Genomic DNA, 19,039 nt, shown 5'->3' with positions numbered 1-19,039 from the left:
CACCCCTGGTGTACACAGTGTCCAGGTTAATACACAAGAGCTCCATACACTGACCTAGTGGCCATTCTTGGGTATTGCAGCTCATCTCCTATTAAAGTGAATAGGACCTGAGCTGCCTTATTATACGTGACCTATGGACCCCATATATGCTCTAATATTCCTGATAGGTCACCCCTTTAAAAGTTCATATGCGCTTGTATAGGTGGAGGCTGAATATTTTCTTCTGTTTACACAGGATATTGAAGGAGTAGTCTGGCGCCACTTGTCTTCCACCTGATCTGACATCGTTTGGGGAGAGACACTGCTAAACGCCATGTTGGACTGTCTGATGATCGGCAGGTATCACGCAAGTGTCATGTTATTTAGACGATAACTGCTGGCAGCAATCTTTACAAGTGTCCCCCCCACCTCTATAAACTCCTATAAATCCTACAATTTAACCCCTGTCCATTATCTCATTCTCACTCTATGGCCTCGTTCAGACACTTGTTTTTCACATGCATGTTTTTTTTTACTGATAATACATCCACTCATGAGACTCCGTTTATTTTTGCAGATTGGGTGTCAGCAAACAATAAATGAAGACATGTCCATTTTTGATCGGAGTCATGGATGAAATTCATCATTGGCTTCGAGAAAAATATCGGACAGCATATGGATGGCATCCACATGTCACCCCAATGCTGGCTGAATTTGACAATTTAATGGGTAGAAACTTCCTTGCATATAGACGGTTGACAATTTAATGGGTAGAAACTTGAAAAAAAAAAAATTCTTGCATAAAGATGGATACTTTTGGATCCAGCAAACTGATAAAAAAAAAGTCCTTTTTTTTCATGTATGCAAAAAAAAATTAAAATAAATCAGATGTCTGAATAAAGACTTATTTTCTATGTCCAATTCGTATCCATTATTTTCTTTTTTGCTTTACCGGGACACATTTGATTTTATGGCACAAAAATATGAGCATATGGGACAATACATCCTACAAAAGTCCTTTTCTAAAATACCTCCCTGGCCCAAGTGAGTATAAATTCAGTTTATATTTGGAGTAGATGTCGAAGATCCATTTTCTTAACGGTGAGACAGACTTAGACAGTGGGATATTAAGTCTTAAAAATAGAATTTTCGAAAAGTTCCGTATGTCAATCCGCTTCCAATAGCGCGGCAGAGAAGCCTGCGGAGTCGTTCTACATCCCTGCACCGGGCAGCGGCTTTACAGCATGGTCTCCCTGCACAGACGACCCGGATTTCAGCGCCTGTCGATGATCTGTGTAAACATTATTAACTCTGATGGGCTCCTGTATCATCACACAGAGAGAAGCAATTTTATCTTCAGTTTACCAAGTGGAAGCGAGATTAATTCAATCTGTCATCTTGTTTTTGACAGGTCAGTGGCGCACTCATTCACGTCTCCAGATCACAGATGGGACTAAGCAGAAGCATCATCTCAGGTCCTTACTCAGTCATTGATTTCATCACATTTCGGCAATCGTGCAGCAGCGATTCATTTCTGTTACATAACAGGATGATTTATTATTACCAGTGTGAAGAGGTTGATACATCTGGAAAAATACATCTCAGGTACCTGATTGTTCGGATACTGAGGTTACAAGTAGAATTTCCAACTATTACATCAGTGCCAGATCTTAATAAATACATTATGTGACCGAAAGTACGTGGACACCAAACATCACACCTTTGTGAGCTTGATAGAAACCTCAGTTGACATCCTGAGCAGATTTGGGCCACCTTTTGTGGCAGTAAAAGTCTTTAGCATTCTGCCATATTCCATAGAAAATATGAAATCTCAATGTTATCAATGTCTCTACTCCAGGGCCGGGCTTTGCTCCCTTTCCCTATGGAAGCTGCTCTTTTTCTGCCCTCATGTCAGGTTTCATAAGTTGCCTGTCAAATCTCAGTGACATTGTCACCCAAAGCCTTTTAAGTTCAACTTGGACACACATGTGATATATCAGTATGTTATAAGTTCAGTTACCAATTGTATAACTGCAGTTCTCAGCTGCAATCATCTCTGCAAACTTCTGTAGTTTCTACAACCTGCATGAACTTCCTGGCTCTGACCTGTAATTTAACCCTTCCTCTGCTGTATGTGTAACAAGGTGGCACGGGGTGGTAGTCATAGCCGAGGCCACTAGGTCACAGTCAGTGAGCACCCCGACCCCTTGCACATGAAATGACAGCTGTAGTCCCAGCCCCTGGTCACAGTGGGTTACCTCTGACATCTGGCTCCTCTCAATGCTGGAACAGATGCACCACACGTCACATGTTGTAGGGTCCAACAGTGGCAACTTGTATTTAATAAAGGTGATGAAGAAAGGAAGGTACAATTCCTGAGCTGTCCCTATCGCCAGCAATGGCTGCAGCAGCTGAGGCAGTAGCTCCAGACAAATTCCAGGAGCTGCAAGTCTCTTGTGGGACACACACGTAGTCCCTGTGCCCGCTGCCCGACATTCGACTGGCAGCTCTGTTCCCCTCCAGGTGTATGGCCAGCCCCCAGCAGGAGAGCACACCCGTCCACAGGCAAGCCTGCCTGGGCACAGAGCTGCCCTGTCTGCTTGGAAGCTGCTAGCCCAGCCCCCTGTCCCTGCCTCTAGCATGTGCAAACAAACATGGCATTGTAAAGCACAGAGAACAATACAGCACAACAGTAATACAATGCAAGTTAAGACAGTACAGAGTAAAAGGGGCATTAACACATATATGAAACATTGCAAACACAGCCCATTAATACATATCAATGCATAAGTGGTACATAACATTGCACATTACTGAACAGCAGCAGAACATTCACATGGGAAAGGGGGCAGACGAGGGTCCACGCCACCTCCTTACACTTGCATAGAAAACTGCTATATGAACTTGCTCACATAATACTATCAATACACAAATACAGGCTGCAAATGTAGTAAGAGAAAGCCCTAGCATGAATTAGCAGCAGGAAGATAAGAGGAATTCCTTTTTTTCTAAGCAAACAGCGGGACCCCTTATGAGACTCCCACCACCATCTACCGTCAGGGAGATCTGCGATCTTACACAGTATATGCTACAGAATATTCTTGATTTTTACCATAGACAGACTCGGTACATTCTGCAATGTAAATGACAGCGAGTGTAATATTAGTCTCACAAACAGCAGTGTCACCAGGCAGCGACTGAAGAATGGATTATTTATTATGACATAATTAGGATTATTCATTTCTTCTCTGCAGTAATATATACTTATTATAAATCGGTGGCAAAACACGACTGCGGCTTATGACATATATACAGGCCCGGGGCGATGTCACCAGATTGATAAATAGGGAACACTCGAAACGTCTCTGGAAAACTCGCTGTTCTCCAGAACTTACTTATCAGAGCGAAGACAGTCGGGGATTAATAGGCTGCTCCGAGTAACATTTATTTCGGCAGCTTGATAAATCTGTGTGATAATGCGACCCGGACCTTGTCTGTGACATCAATCAAATGTTTATTTCACCAGGTTCATACATAATGCGGTTCCTGCCACAACTCAACTATGAAGGGATAAGAGTAGAATGACGGAATCTGCCAAAATTCGAATTCAGGAGATTTGTTTAAATTCGCGTGGGACCTCAGTGCATAATAAACTTGAGCATGAAAAAAAAAATACTTATTTTGCTTCGATCCTCGCCTGTTCCTCTGCACAACTCCACGTCCGGTCCTCCGCACAGCTGGCACCCTTGGAAGCACTGGTGGCAGAAAAGGGGCCCTGTGCAAGAACAATATATCGGCCCTTTTTAAGTTCAATTGCTCATCGAAATGCCCAATTTCCCTCTGCTTTGGAGGCGGGTGTAGGCCCCCTTACCTCTGCACAGGTTGTACCAATGATATGTCCGTCCCTGCTCATAGGTCATCACATTGTGGATTGCCCTGGCCCCAAATGTCATGATGCCTTTTGAGCGCCAAATGTGCCAAAGAGCACTGTGAAGATGGGTGACCTGGACCAGAGGGAGCAAGCTGCGCAGAGGAACAGATGGGGAACTGCAAGAAGGGACAGCTGAGGGTCAGAGTGAGGTGAGTATAATTTTTTCTTAACCCATTCCAGTCCTAAAACAAATCAAATTGCAAAAAGTTCACTTTCTATCTAGTCTCAAACTTTTGTGATTTGCTTCTAATTGGTCTAGGGGTACAAGAAGCGAACATACCATATGTGGAACCTGTGCCGGGATAAATAAAGGGGGGACTATTGTCACTCTAAAAGTTGCTAGAAGCCACATCCTGTCCATTAAATTGTGCGAGGCTCTTCCCTGTACCACGTGTACACAGGTGTGTTAAGTCTGTTTCCACCTTTTTTAGGGGCCGTTTATCTCAGAAAAATATGTATTATATATTTATTAGCATTTATTATCGAGACATTTTTATATAGATCAGAGTTAGCTTCTGAAAGGTCTGCATCCAGGACCAAAACGTCACCACCTGGGTCAATAAAGAGCACCTTATTAATGCCATATGGAGTGCTCTATATAGATCAGAGTTAGTTATCCAGCACACATATTGTAAGGTCCATAAATGTAAGGTCCATGCCAACATTTAGAACTCAATGTCACAAAGAAGGAGAAGACCGGGTTTCTTCCCTGAGGAAGTGGCAGATTGCCACAAAACGCGTCGGTACAATAAAGCTTTTAAGAACATTTCCATCGTGTGTGGTCAGCACGGATACATTGAGAAACCCGGTCTTCTTCCTTCTTTGTGACATTGGTATCCACGGGAGTCTGCAGCTACCACTGTTTCTTCTCATATTCTGCAAGGGGTTGTGACTTTTCACAACCTCTAAAGGTGAGTGCACCTACCGTGTATTGTCATCCAAATTATCACTTTTATCGCCCTATGTGCGCTCTCTCTCCTTAATTTAACATTTAGAACTCAAAATTCTTGACATTTAAGCCCCTTTTGTTATCCGGTTCACTGGACTGTCTCGGCAAAGGCGGAATTGTGGACAAGTATGGTCAGGCATCCTGTCGTCATGCACATGACTGTATTATAACTTCAAGCTGTACAAAGCCATAACAGGGCACGCTTTATAGTGTACGAGGCTTTACTGTGCCTTATTAGCCACAAAGTCCAAAAAAGTGATTAAAATGGCACTTCTCAAAGATAACTTCGACACAAGTTTTTAGCCCCCCCAGCCCCCCTGAAGAAGCAGGTGGGAAAACGCGCGTCGGGGTGATGTGACGCTGCACTGGTCTTCATTATTTCCATTCCTGGGTAACCACTTCTTGGTGCCATAAGGTGTGGCAAACTACTAGGGGATGTTCCAATCATTTGAAGCATTTCATGGTTTATTTTTTATTTCACTGCCTTGCACATATTTAGTAGACCTTTCTTGTCCTTCTTTTATTGAAACTCATTGGCTGCATATTGATCAATGGATCCTTGACAACCCTGATTCTTTACTGACTCTATTTTTTCTTAATGTCAATAGACTTTCCTGTCACTTTATTCTATTTGATATTGGGTTTCAATTTGAGGGGACTTCCTTATGATTTTATGGCATAACAATGCTAAAATAGACGGTCACTGGACTCAACATTATTTGAGTGATGCTGCATTTATTGTTATATTATAAAAATTTATCGAAAATACCTTGTACTAGTTACATGAATGACTCAGCAGCGTCCCCTGTCTGGCGTTTCTGCTTTATTAATTCTGTTTTAAGATTAATTTCAATAAAGATAATTTTTTTTTTTTTAATGGATCTCTTCCTTATTTTGTCTATGTACCTTTGGTTAAAACTTGTGCTGCATTTAATGAACCTTGGCATGACTCTAATATTATATAGAATATTATATAAAAAATTGTGGCATGCTGAATCAATTACACCTAAGAACATTGCTTTTAGGGTGATGAAATCTGGCACACAATGGAGCACCATACATTGGCATAAGAAGTCCCCACAGCTCCAATCTATCCCTCCAATATCATCCATATCCAGCCAAACAATGTAGACTACAGTCTGCAAGAAGCCAAAAAGAAATGTTCCTCTTAGAGGACCATCAGGACCAGAGTCGTCCCTAAGGGTGAATAACCTGGCCCATTGTCCCTTGACCTGACACCATCCTGGGTACCCGCAGCTTGTTCCCCGGTCTACACCTGATACTAGAATCTTTCTATATACTCCGGATTCTGATATATTCTCTAATTTATTCATTTGACTGTATTGCACCCCAGAAAAAGGGAAGACTTCCCAGAGTTCTGGTAAAAATTTCCAATCTCCCGGAACCGTTAAAAGTTTCCCCAAACTTCCCAGAAATCAGCATTTCATGAAGGCATCTTGTGCGTGATGCCAGAATATTCCAGCATTAGATGGAGCCTCAACGCCTAAGTGCATATGCAGCGCCCCAGAGATCTGGTCGTTGCAGTATGACACTCTGCCACTAAGGGGAGTGATGGTACGTCTGATGGCACTAAAGGAGTTCTCCTGACCAGGTATCACCAGAACACATTACACTTCACACTCCGGCCACCAGGGGGAGAAAAAGGCTTTATTTATTGGGCCACTCCTCACACTGTTAAAACTAGGGGCTGGGGAGGAAGTTAGTCAGAAGCTGACTGGGTTGGATTGAGGCAACATCCCGCGGCAGGGGGTGTTGCAGGGAGAAGACACAGGGGGGTCCCTGTCAGGCGTGGGAATCTGGCAGGTGCCTAGCGAACAGAACGGAACGGAACCGCGCCTGCACTACCTTGCGGCGGTATCCTAAGAAAGAGACACGAAGCGAAGGATATTGTGGAACAGTGAGAAACGAGATCAAGCACAAAGGAGAGCCAGTAGGAGTCGTGCCGTGAGACCGAGGCAACATCCTACTGAGGCGTGTAGCCGGTGGCCGGAACACCGCGGGAGTAACTGACTCTAGGCCTTACTTCAAACTCCGCAGGACAATTAATTATAGGTTGGCTGTCTACCTTACATCACCTAAGCAGACATAGGGGGCAACATTGGGAGAGGGGCATCTCTAGGGTCCCGGAAGACCTCCAGGCCTTCCCGTCATACGGGTGCGTCCTAGCCAAAACATACTGGGGGACGAGAAACTAGTAACATCTGGAACAAAAGAGAGAGAGAGCTGTAGAGAACGACGAACGAGAACAGCAGTTGTGAGGACTATTCCGAATGCTCAGCAGGGTAGGACTACAACACACAGGCGCTAGTGGTAGGCAACGATTTCCATCTGCGAGGGAAACTCTGGAAGTGCCCATCGGACTGGCCGGTCTCTGATAGCCCTGTTAAACGTGCTCTGGATTGAGGATCCTGAAGTCTGCAGTAAAGAGGTAAAGAGACTGCAACCTTGTGTCCTCGTTATTGACTGCACCTCACACCATCACCATCCACTTTACTGGGAAGCCCTGGGGACATACTTCACCTGTGGGAAGGTATACCATCCAGCTGCCATTCCATCACCCCAGCGGACCCCACAGCAGCGTCGGTCGCCCTGACCGAACACCACAGGTGGCGTCACAAACCCCTGACAGACTGCACCACCTTTATTGGACGCCCCTTAGCAGGGTCGCGGACCGGGTCTAGCCACCGTGACAGCCTCAGAACCGAACCAGAGAGGCCCGGTACCGAGAACTCGTGGCCCTGTGTCTGGGGGCGCTCCACATATTCAGGGGGAGAGGCGGAAAGAGGGGGGATAATTTAGGGGTGTAAGTAGAGTAGAGCGGCTTGACTTTCCAAATGACTTGACCAGATACTTGTCTTAAAGGACTATTTGACAAGAGGTAAGACTTGTAAAATTGGGGACATGGATGCCACCTCTCCATTAAATTTGCTGCAGGCCCATATGGGATGAATGTTATGCTGGCATCCGTGCCCCCGATTTAACAAGTCTTACCTCCTGTTACTCCTAAAGTGGATAGTCCTTTAAGACAAGTGTCTGGTCAAGTCATTTGGAAACCTGTTTTTTTAGGCGCTGCATAATGTTTGCATACTGTACCATTATATTATTTGGTATACTATTATACTGCCACATTGTGGATGGGGGTTCTTTTGCAGATTTTGTATTAGGTCTGGCAACTACTTTGCATTGGGTCTAGCATACTTCTACCCAATGGCCATATTCGCGTGCACATAGAAGTCGACCTTTCCAGTCGTAGTCCAACATGACCTAAATATGAGGCTTTTTACGAACGTCTAACCCTTGAAACTTTTCAGTGAGCAATACATAAAAAAAAGTATAATTTCGGAAGAACAGTAAAAACCGTGAACATCGTCTGTAAATCAACTCATTATTAAATGAAGAATTTTGGTTTACACTGCTTAATCCCCCGGCTCCAAGCTATCCTCTTGATACAGAGGGTGGCGGGTTTTGCTCATTAAACTAAAGTCCCCCGGCTTAGTGGAGGAAGAGTTGTCTATTCTTCGTCTTGGAAGACTTGTTTAAAAACTAAAGATGGAGATTTGCACCAGTGAAACATTAACATCCCAGTGAAGATGATGGGAGGTGACAAGCCGCATTTGAAGATTGCCTTGTAGAGAAAAGCCAGTCACGTAATAAAGCAGTAGTGTATATCTTTAGAGAACACAGAGAACAGCTTTACAGCATGTTTGGAAGGCTACACCACACCTCTGCCTGGGAAAAAAACTCAATAAAGAAGGATCAGAAAGGACTTTCTGCAGAACTGAACTATACTAACAGGATTTACTGGTCACCGTTCAGACAAACTCAGTACGTTCATTGCAACAAACTTTGCATAAATAAATAGTTCAAGCCAATATAAGAAACATTGTAATATATCTTATCTGAGAAATATGTTCCTTTCTCCACTTCTGAGCCACTTCTCCTCTCCCCACCTCCTGAACTCATCATTCCCTTAAAAATAGAGCTAAAATAACTCTCGAAACTAGACACACGTCTATATGTAGAGAAAAAGTGTGAGAAGGAGACACCGGATTCATAGAATTCAATGTTCGATTCACAGCAGTGGATTAACATGGATTAAATGCTGGATTCACAGCCACACTGCTCAGTACTGCTATATAATGTCCTCCATGCTGCTGCTGCTGCTCATGTACTACATGAGTCCCACCATGCAACCATGCAGAACGTGCTCACATCCATTATTAATTGTCACAACAAGACAATTAATCCATAAGATCTGATAAGTTATTTGTGACCATTACGAAAGAAATAGACCTTAGCGGAAAATTATTGTCTCCAAAGTCATCTCCAAATAGGGTTGTCCTCTGTTGGATCTTTGTGGCACATTATTGTGCCCATTAGAGGATCGACCTAGTACAGGAAGAAGATACATAAAAGCATACTTGACAACTTTCCCACATATTGGAAAAAGGGGACACATCCCGGAATCCCAAAAAAGTTGTCAGATCTCCTGGGCACTACTGAAATTTCCTGGAAGCCAAAACTTCCGGTGTTATTTTTGTGTATGGTGTCGTGATGGTCTGTGTTCAGAGGGAGCCCCAATATCCAATTACACAATATGGGGGGAATGGTTGAAAGGCAGTGACAGGGTCTGGTCTCTAAAATGAGGAGTGGTTATTTATGAAACCTTATGGCAATGTGAATAAATGCTCCTCAAGCCATAACTCGTAGAACACCGCCGACAAAAGTTGACAAGTATGTATATTAGAAAGAACGTAGAAAGAACCACAGCATAGAAATGTAAAATATTGTCTGCAGTGACAGTGCAGATAGTGGCGTAGCTAGAGTCTGATGGCCTCTGATGCAAAATTTGGATCTGGGCCCCCCACCTGCATGTTCGTCAGATGCATGGGCCCTTGTAGCATTCCAGATCCTGTGAAGACAGACGTGTTCTCCCCCGTATAACAATGTCCCCTTCCTGTAATAATGTCCCCCATCCTAGGCCCCTTCCTCGTATAATGTTCCCCATAATAGGCCCCTTCCTCGTATAATGTCTCCCATCCTAGGTCCCTGTTGTGAATTCTGCTTTTGGGCTCCCTCCGGTTGTTGTAGGTGGTAATGCAGTTGTCTCTGGGCTGCAGTCCTGGACAGGTGTATCTGCTGATTGCAATTCTGACTGGGGTATTTAGGTTTGCAGGACTCATTAGTTCTTGCCAGTTGTCAATGTTTCTTGGGAAGTGTTGAATCTCTGTCTGGCTTCTCCGGCTTAGCTGCCAATTCAGCAAAGATAAGTGTCTGTTTCTTTTTCTATGGCACACAAGCTGTGTGCTTGTTTTTTTATTGTATTCCTGCTCTGAGTGTAGGAGTCTCTGGAGTTGCAGATATACGTTCCACGTCTTTAGTTAGATGGAGGAATTTTTTGTATAATCTGCTGTGGATATTTTTGGAAGGGTTTTAATACTGACCGCACAGAACTCTGTCCTATCCTTTCCTATTTTAGCTAGAGTGGCCTCTTGTGCTAAATCCTGTTTTTCTGCCTGTGTTTGTCTTTCCTCTCCTACTCACAGCCAATATTTGTGGGGGGCTGCCTATCCTTTGGGGTTCTGCTCTGAGGCAAGGTAGTATTCCTATTTCCATCTATAGGGGTATTTAGTCCTCCGGCTGTGACGAGGTGTCTAGGGTTTGTTAGGTACACCCCACGGCTACTTCTAGTTGCGGTGTTAAGATCAGGATTTGCGGTCAGTATAGTTACCACCTACTCCAGTGAAGTTTTCATGCTGCTCCAAGGTCACCGGATCATAACAGGTCCCTCCTGGTATAATGTCCCCCATCCTAGGCCCCTCCTGGTATAATGTCCCCATCCTAGGCCCTTTCCTGGTTTAATGTCCCCCATCCTAGGCCCCTTCCTCGTATAATGTCTCCCATCCTAGGCCCATTCCTCGTATAATGTCCCCCATCCCATGCCCCTTCCTCGTATAATGTATCCCATCCTAGGCCCATTCCTCGTATAATGTCTCCCATCCTAGGCCCCTCCTGGTATAATGTCTCCCATCCTAGGCCCCTTCCTGATATAATGTCCTCCATCTTGGTATATTGTCTCCATTTCCTGCTCTAAAGTTCCCCATCCTGGGCCCTTTCCAGTAATAAATGTCCTCCATCATGGTACAACAGGCCCCGACAAGTAATATATGTCCCCCTCCAATAATATATGCCCCCCATCCTATTATAATGACCCCCATCTTGGGCTCCTTCGAGTAATAAATGTTCTCCTTTAAGGTACAATGGGCCCGATCCTGGGCTTCTTCCAGTAATAATGTCCCTGTTCTATGACTACAACAAATGTAAAAAATAATAAATGATTATACTCACCTTCCACCGCTCCCATGACGTGCGGTGTCCTCTTCTATAGCCGGCAGCTGACTTCAGTGTGCACTAGATGGGTGGCACATGACGCCATGCCATGCCAATTTTCAGAAAGAAATGCGATGAGTGGCCTCACCCTAAAATCTTCACCTAAAATGTAATAATAGGCAATACTGCAACTTCAGACCAACTACCAATGACCGTGTATGTGCTTAATATTCTGGATTTCCCATGCAGTGGTGCTAGGGGTTAATATTGTGTCACTCAATCGACAAGAGTTAATGCCGCTATCAGGCATGCTGTGACTTGTCATGTATTTGACCTGATCACTCCCATGGCTGTACTCCGCACTGTGTGCTGCTCATGCCAATCACTGTACAGGAAAACGAGAACTATAAGGGCTCATTGCAGCTATGTGTCCCTATAAATCAGGATTATGGACGAGCGGCGGTTTATAGCGTCCTTCATATTATTTATACTGCAATAAAATCCTTCCAAAATTGATCCTTCTGGAACCATTTACCAACCCGTCTGTACGAGTGGCGAATACGTTTTATATATTTTTGTTTTATTCATTTTCTAATCCATTACATTCTATGTGGTTTCCATAAAGGAAATTTGTCACCAGGTTTTTGTCATCTAAATAGAGAGAAGCATAATGTAGAGGCAGAGACTCTGAATCCAGCGATGTGTCACTTACCGGGCTGCTTTCTGTAGTTTTGATAAAATCACAGTTTTGTCATCAGTCGATTATCACTAGAGGACTAGGAAATATGCTGCCAGGTAGTCCGCCATATTCATGTGCTCTGTATAACCACACCCCCACCACTGATAGGCAGCTTTCTGCCTATGCACAGTATACACAGAAAGTGGGACAATCAGTGGTGTGGGCGGGGTTATAGAGAGCTCAGCATTCAGAGAACTGGTAGATATCCAGCAGATAAAACAGAGATTTTAGCAAAACTGCAGCAAGCAAGTGAAACAGCGCTGGAATCAAAAACTCTGTCCCTTCATCATGCTTCTCTCAGATTAGACAGCAAATATGTGGTTAAAAATTCCTTTTAAAGGGTTATTCTCACCTTTCATCTTTGGGACTACAGTGTTTCCCTGTCTCCTGGATTCCTGTTTGTCAAGGGTGGTGTCCTCCTGAAGAATGACAATTAAGACCAGCGGCATGGGACGCCTCTGATCCGACCTGTTCGATTCGGCGGCAGCATCGGAGGAGTACAGGGACAATATAGGAGTGCAGGGACAATATAGCAGTTTTCTCTAGTTATTGGGCCAGTTTTAGATCAGTGCTTACAGTACATTCAGTCACGTGTCGACTAGACGTGCGCGGCCTCGCTCAATTCAAATGGAGTTGAGTGAGGCTAGTCAGAATTTGGCTGGATGTATGCAAATTGCATATTTGTGATGACATGACCAGTCACTTCCCGGCGCTAGCATAGGACAAGTATCACATTGCGCCGTGCAAGCACTGTGAGGATTTACAAGTTTGCAGTCATATAAAATGCAAACTTGTACCCCATGGGCAGACAAATCCTTTAAGGATCAGTGAGAGTGATTATAGCATGCACACTGTGTACAGAGCGCTGACTGTTTCCATCCCCAGCAACGCCCCAATGACTTGAAGCAAGCAGCTGCAGGGAGAATATAGCTTAATTTTCTCCCTGATTCTCAAAAACTTGTAGAGGTCGGCCTCTCTAGTTACATCTGTTACACTCAAATCATCATCATCATCATCTTCTTTCTACTGTGCGGTTCATCCACAGTGCAAGGTAGAAGCATCCTGCCGACTGCACCAAGTGTAGAGGTCGGCCAGGGCCGTAGTCGTGGCTGAACTTAACATGCTTCGTGTACCCTAACCTCCCTTTACATATAAATCATGTTTCACTTTCAGCTTACCTGTTTATCCGTACACTGCCCATGAGGGTTCCTCCTTGGTTCTCCAGGGTCACCTTTGGCTATTTATGTAATAACAGAGACACAGTCCCGTAGTAACTCATAACGCAGAACTTTACTTTCAAAACTTCGCAGTACATCCAGATTCAACACAGCATTCTCAGCAGATTTCACATTACAAGTCATTACAGATTTCCCTTAGCTTTTCAGACTGTCACACAGCTCGAGATCAGGTCGTACAGCACTGTACGTTTTCTCAGCATCCTCCCTGTTTAGGTTCACTTCCACTGGGTGTTCCTTCAGCCGTTTCGCCTTGGATCTGAGGGCATCTACCGAGGCTAGAACCTGCCACATGGTGAGTGACTCGCCTGTCTGTCCCGCCGTGTCCACTTTTATAGATTCCATTCTTGAAGCTCAATCTTCTGCAAATCATGTAGCTGCGTCTGTGCGGTACCCCATACACTGGATGCCTGGGCACTCTCTTGTGATTAATGCTACGGGGTCTTACAGTTGCCCGGGCCTAAGAACCACCCGAGCTCCTTGCTCGCCCTTCTGAGAGAAATCAGGAAGCTCCCTTCCTCTAACTACCATGACCCCTTCTACATTAACTAATTACACTGATCCACAACATTGCTAACCTATGTGTACCAAAATGCCCCCATCTAGTGACCAAATATGTATACTGTGCTCTCCCTGTATACAATACATATGGTACAGCCACAGGAACATTAAAATACGTACGTTCAATATCTGTACATATATATACGGTATATATATATATCAGCATTAAATATACATTTTAACAACAGTACGGAGCAACGTTATATACATTTACACATGATCTAACCCGGGACATGCTCGGAGGCTCGGGATGGCTACTGCGACCCCCTTACAAACTCATTATGCAGCCTGCAATAAACAGTGCAATACAAAGGCTATAGACGGCAAATTTTGAAAAGTTTGTAATAAAACCCAAATGCAAAGATAATTTTTAGACAAAAATACATGCATTGAAGTAAGAAAAAAAATTGTTGGATCAAGAAAAATAATGGAAAGTATCTGCTAAACTGTTCTGTAGATTATTTGTTTTACGTCTCGTGTATCTATGTTTTGCCCTTTTTATCATTATCAGGATGATGTGTTCCGGACTGTAGTTCCTTTGTTGCCTTTTCTGATCACTGAATGTAATTTCATCATTATGGGAAATCATATTCATCTTATTTCATAAAAGTCAATTCTGTAAGTGGATGAAACAGCATGGCGAGCGTCCTCGGCAGCATACGCCGCTGAGTAAATGCTTGCTCCCAGGAGTACGATGACAATGTGATACTGCTCAGATATTTAGTTAGACTGTTCCCAGGAGATGTCTGACAGCAGAGGTGTGCACGGACGACTATAAATGTTTATTCTGCGCTTGCAATTCTCGTCTCTAGGGAAATTATATCTCCCTGATCTTCTCTTTAGATCCACGGTAACATGCTGTTTGGAGACATTCAGATGCCAAATCATATGTGACTGTGTGAGATCTGGCAACATAGATGTATTCATTAAAACTATATATATATATATATATATATATATATATATATATATATATATATATATATATATATATACATAAAAAAATCTGGTACTTTGTGTGTGTGTTTTTACTTTCTTAAAGTGGCAGGCTAACCTAATTTCATATACCCTGTTTTTGAATTCTGAGTTAATAGAGGTTTCATCACAGATCGCACACTTATCTGCTTATTCTGAACTAGATGGTGGCCCGATTCTAACGCATCGGGTATTCTAGAATATGTATGTATATAGCAGCCACATAGTATATAGCACAGGCCACGACATATTCTTGAATACCCGATGCGTTAATACAGGCCACGCAGTATATAACACAGCCCAAACAGTATATAACACAGCCCACGCAGTATATAACATTGCCCACATCTATATATATAATTGTCTAAGGGTTTTTCCGTCTGTCTGTCTGTCTGTCTGTTTGTCCTGGAAATCCCGCGTCTCTGATTGGTCGAGGCCGCCAGGCCTCGAAGAATCAGCGACGGGCACAGTATCGACGTAGAAACCCGCGTCTCTGATGGCCTCGACCAATCAGCGACGGGCACAGCGACGATGATGTCATAAAGGACGTTGACATCCCGCGTCTGATTGGTCGAGGCCGCCAGGCCTCGAAGAATCAGCGACGGGCACAGTATCGACGTAGAAACCCGCGTCTCTGATGGCCTCGACCAATCAGCAACGGGCACAGCGACAATGATGTCATAAAGGACGTAGAAATCCCACGTTTCTGATTCAGCGACAGGCACAGTATCGACGTAGATGTCATAATGGTTGCCATGGCGACGATGATGTCATAAAGGTTGCCTCGACCAATCAGCGACGGGCACAGTCTGCCGCGAATTCTGGAATCATCATTGTCCATATACTACGGGGACATGCATATTCTAGAATACCCGATGCGTTAGAATCGGGCCACAATCTAGTAGTATATAACACTGGCCACGTAGTATATAGCAGCTATGCAGTATATAACGCAGCCCACACAGTATATAACACTGCCCACATAGTATATAACACAGCCCACGCAGTATATAACATTGCCCACATAGTATATAACACTGCCGACGTAGTATACAGTCATTGACAAAAATTTTGAGAATGAGACAAATATTAATTTTTCCAAAGTCTACTGCTTCATTTTTTCTAATGGCAATTTGCATATACTCCTGAATGTCAGAGTGATCAGCTTAACAGCAATTACTGTACTTGCAAAGTCAATATTTGCCCAGAAAATGAACTTTAACCCCCAAAACACATTTCAACATAATTGCAGTCCTGCCTTAAAAGGAGCAGCTAACATCGTTTTAGTGATTGATCCATTAACAGGTGTGGGTGTTGATGAGGACAGGGCTGGCGATCAATCAGTCATGATTAAGTAAGAATGACATCACTGGACACTTTAAAAGGAGGCTGGTGCTTGGTATCATTGTTTGTCTTCAGTTAACCATGGTTATCTCTAAAGAAACACGTGCAGCCATCATTGCACTGCACAAAAATGGCCTAACAGGGAAGAGTATCACAGCTACAAAGATTGCACCTCAGTCAACAATCTATCGCACCATCAAGAACTTCAAGGAAAGAGCTTCCATTGTTGTCAAAAAGGCTCCAGGGCGCCCAAGAAAGACCAGCAAGCGCCAGGACCGCATCTTAAAACTGTTTCAGCTGCGGGATCGGACTACCAGCAGTGCCGAGCTTGCTCAGGAATGGCAGCAGGCTGGTGGGAGTGCTTCTGCACGCACTGTGAGGCCGAGACTCTTTGAGCAAGGCCTGGTTTCAAGGAGGGCAGCAAAGAAGCCACTTCTCTCCAGAAAAAACATCAGGGACCGACTGATATTCTGCAAAAGGTACAGGGAGTGGACTGCTGAGGACTGGGGCAAAGTCATTTTCTCTAATGAATCCCCTTTTCGATTGTTTGGGACATCTGGAAAACAGCTTATTCGGAGAAGAAGAGGTGAGCGCTACCACCAGTCTTGTCTCATGCCAACTGTAAAGCATCCTGAAACCATTCATGTGTGGGGTTGCTTCTCAGCCAAGGGAATCGGCTCACTCACAGTCTTGCCTAAAAACACAGCCATGAATAAAGAATGGTACCAGAATGTCCTCCAAGAGCAACTTCTCCCAACCGTCCAAGAGCAGTTTGGCGCCCAACAATGCCTTTTCCAGCATGATGGAGCACCTTGCCATAAAGCAAAGGTGATAACTAAATGGCTCATGGAACAAAACATAGAGATTTTGGGTCCATGGCCTGGAAACTCCCCAGATCTTAATCCCATTGAGAACTTGTGGTCAATCATCAAGAGACGCGTGGACAAACAAAAACCAACAAATTCTGGCAAAATGCAAGCATTGATTATGCAAGAATGGGCTGCTATCAGTCAGGATTTGGTCCAGAAGTTGATTGAGAGCATGCCAGGGAGAATTGCAGAGGTCTTGAAGAAGAAGGGTCAACACTGCAAATATTGACTTGCTGCATTAACTCATTCTAACTGTCAATATAACCTATTGGTACTCATAATATGATTGCAATTATATTTCTGTATGTGATATAAGCATCAGGCAAACACTAATAAAAACCAGAGGGCAGCAGATCATGTGAAAATAGAATTTTGGTGTCATTCTCAAAAATTTTGGCCATGACTGAATAGCAGCCATGTAGCCATGCCATGCCGAGGACAGCGCGACGGCGGAGGGTGAGAATAACCTTTTTTTTTATTATTATTATTTGTAACATTAGATCTTTTTATGCATCATCAATAGTAAAAAGTTGGTCACACAGGGTTAATAGCTGCGTTAATTGAGTGTGTTACATGGCGCATAACGCGGTCCATTAACGCTACCATTAACCCTGTGTGAGTGCTGACTGGAGGGGAGTATGGAGCGGGCACTGACTGCGGGGAGGAAGGAGCGGCCATTTTGCCACCGGACTCTGCCCGTCACTGATTGGTCGTGGCAAGGGTCGTGGGCGTTTTGCCATGACCAATCAGCGACTTGGATTTCCATGACAGACAGAGGCCACGACCAATGAATATCCGCGACAGACAGAAGGACAGACAGAAAGACAGACAGACGGAAGTGACCCTTAGGCTACTTTCACACTAGCGTTGTGTGACGTACATCGCAATGCGTCGTTTTGGAGAAAAAGCGCATTCTGCAGGATGCGTTTTTTTTCTATAGACTTGTATTAGCCGATGGCATTGCGACGTACGGCCACACGTCGCATCTGTCGTGTTGTGCCGGATCATCGGCACAAAAAAACGTTGCATGTAACGTTTTTTTGTGCGTCGTGTCTGCCATTTCCGACCGCGCATGCGCGGCCGGAACCCCGCCCCCTCCTCCCCGGACCTTACAATGGGGCAGCGGATGCGTTGTAAAACTGCATCCGCTGCCCCCGTTGTTCATTTTTTCGCAGTTTGCGTCGGTACGTCGGGCCGAGGCATGGTGACGGCCCCTTACTGGCGCTAGTGTGAAAGTAGCCTTAGACAATTATATAGTAGAAGTTCCCATCTCAACTAGCAGGACGGCAAGAGGAACTGTTAGCTTGCCATAAACATATATTTTCCCATCTGGTGTAAATGCTGCTTTTCTCCTGAATCCAGCGTGGTTTTTCTTTTCTTTCTGCGCCTCTCCGTTCCTAAGATATGACCTCTCTTTCCAATATATAAATTACATTTTTTTTTTGCCAACTGGATGTGCTGCTCAAAAAGTTGTTCATAGAAAAGTGTCGTGGACAACACCCACTTGGCTAACAAGACCAGGTCTATCTACAATGAAGAGGAGGCCGTTAGTACTCGTTGCTCGGGTTTTCCAGAGCACGCTCGGGTGGTATCCGAGTATTTATGACTGCTCGGAGATTTAGTTTTCCTCGCCTCAGCTGAATGATTTACGGCTGCTAGCCAGCTTGATTACATGTGGGGATTCCCTAGCAACCAGGCAACCCCCACATGTACTCAGCCTGGCTAATAGCTGTAAATCATGCAGCTGCGTCAACAAAAACTAAATCTCCGAGTAGTCACAAATACTCAGAGGTCACCCCAGTGTGCTGTGGAAAACGTGGAAAACCCGAGCAACGAGTATACTCGCTCATCACTAGAGGCCATATCTCAGGAATGGAGAGGCGCAGGAATAAAAGAAAAAAAAAAACAACACTTTTTTAAAATGAATACCAATGAGGTAAATAAAGATATAAAGCCAAGGAGTCCGCTTCATTCTCCATGATTGCTAACTGGGCGTGCTTTTCCTGGTGTCAGGTCAGAGCTTTATGTATGCACTAAGCCAAATCTGGCCGCAGGGTGAGTATATTTGGCCGCGACCATCAACTATTTCAGAAGATGCTGATATAG

Source organism: Ranitomeya imitator, chromosome 5 (genome assembly GCF_032444005.1).
Source record: "Ranitomeya imitator isolate aRanImi1 chromosome 5, aRanImi1.pri, whole genome shotgun sequence".
Classification (NCBI taxonomy): domain Eukaryota; kingdom Metazoa; phylum Chordata; class Amphibia; order Anura; family Dendrobatidae; genus Ranitomeya; species Ranitomeya imitator.
This window is presented reverse-complemented; position numbering follows the sequence as displayed.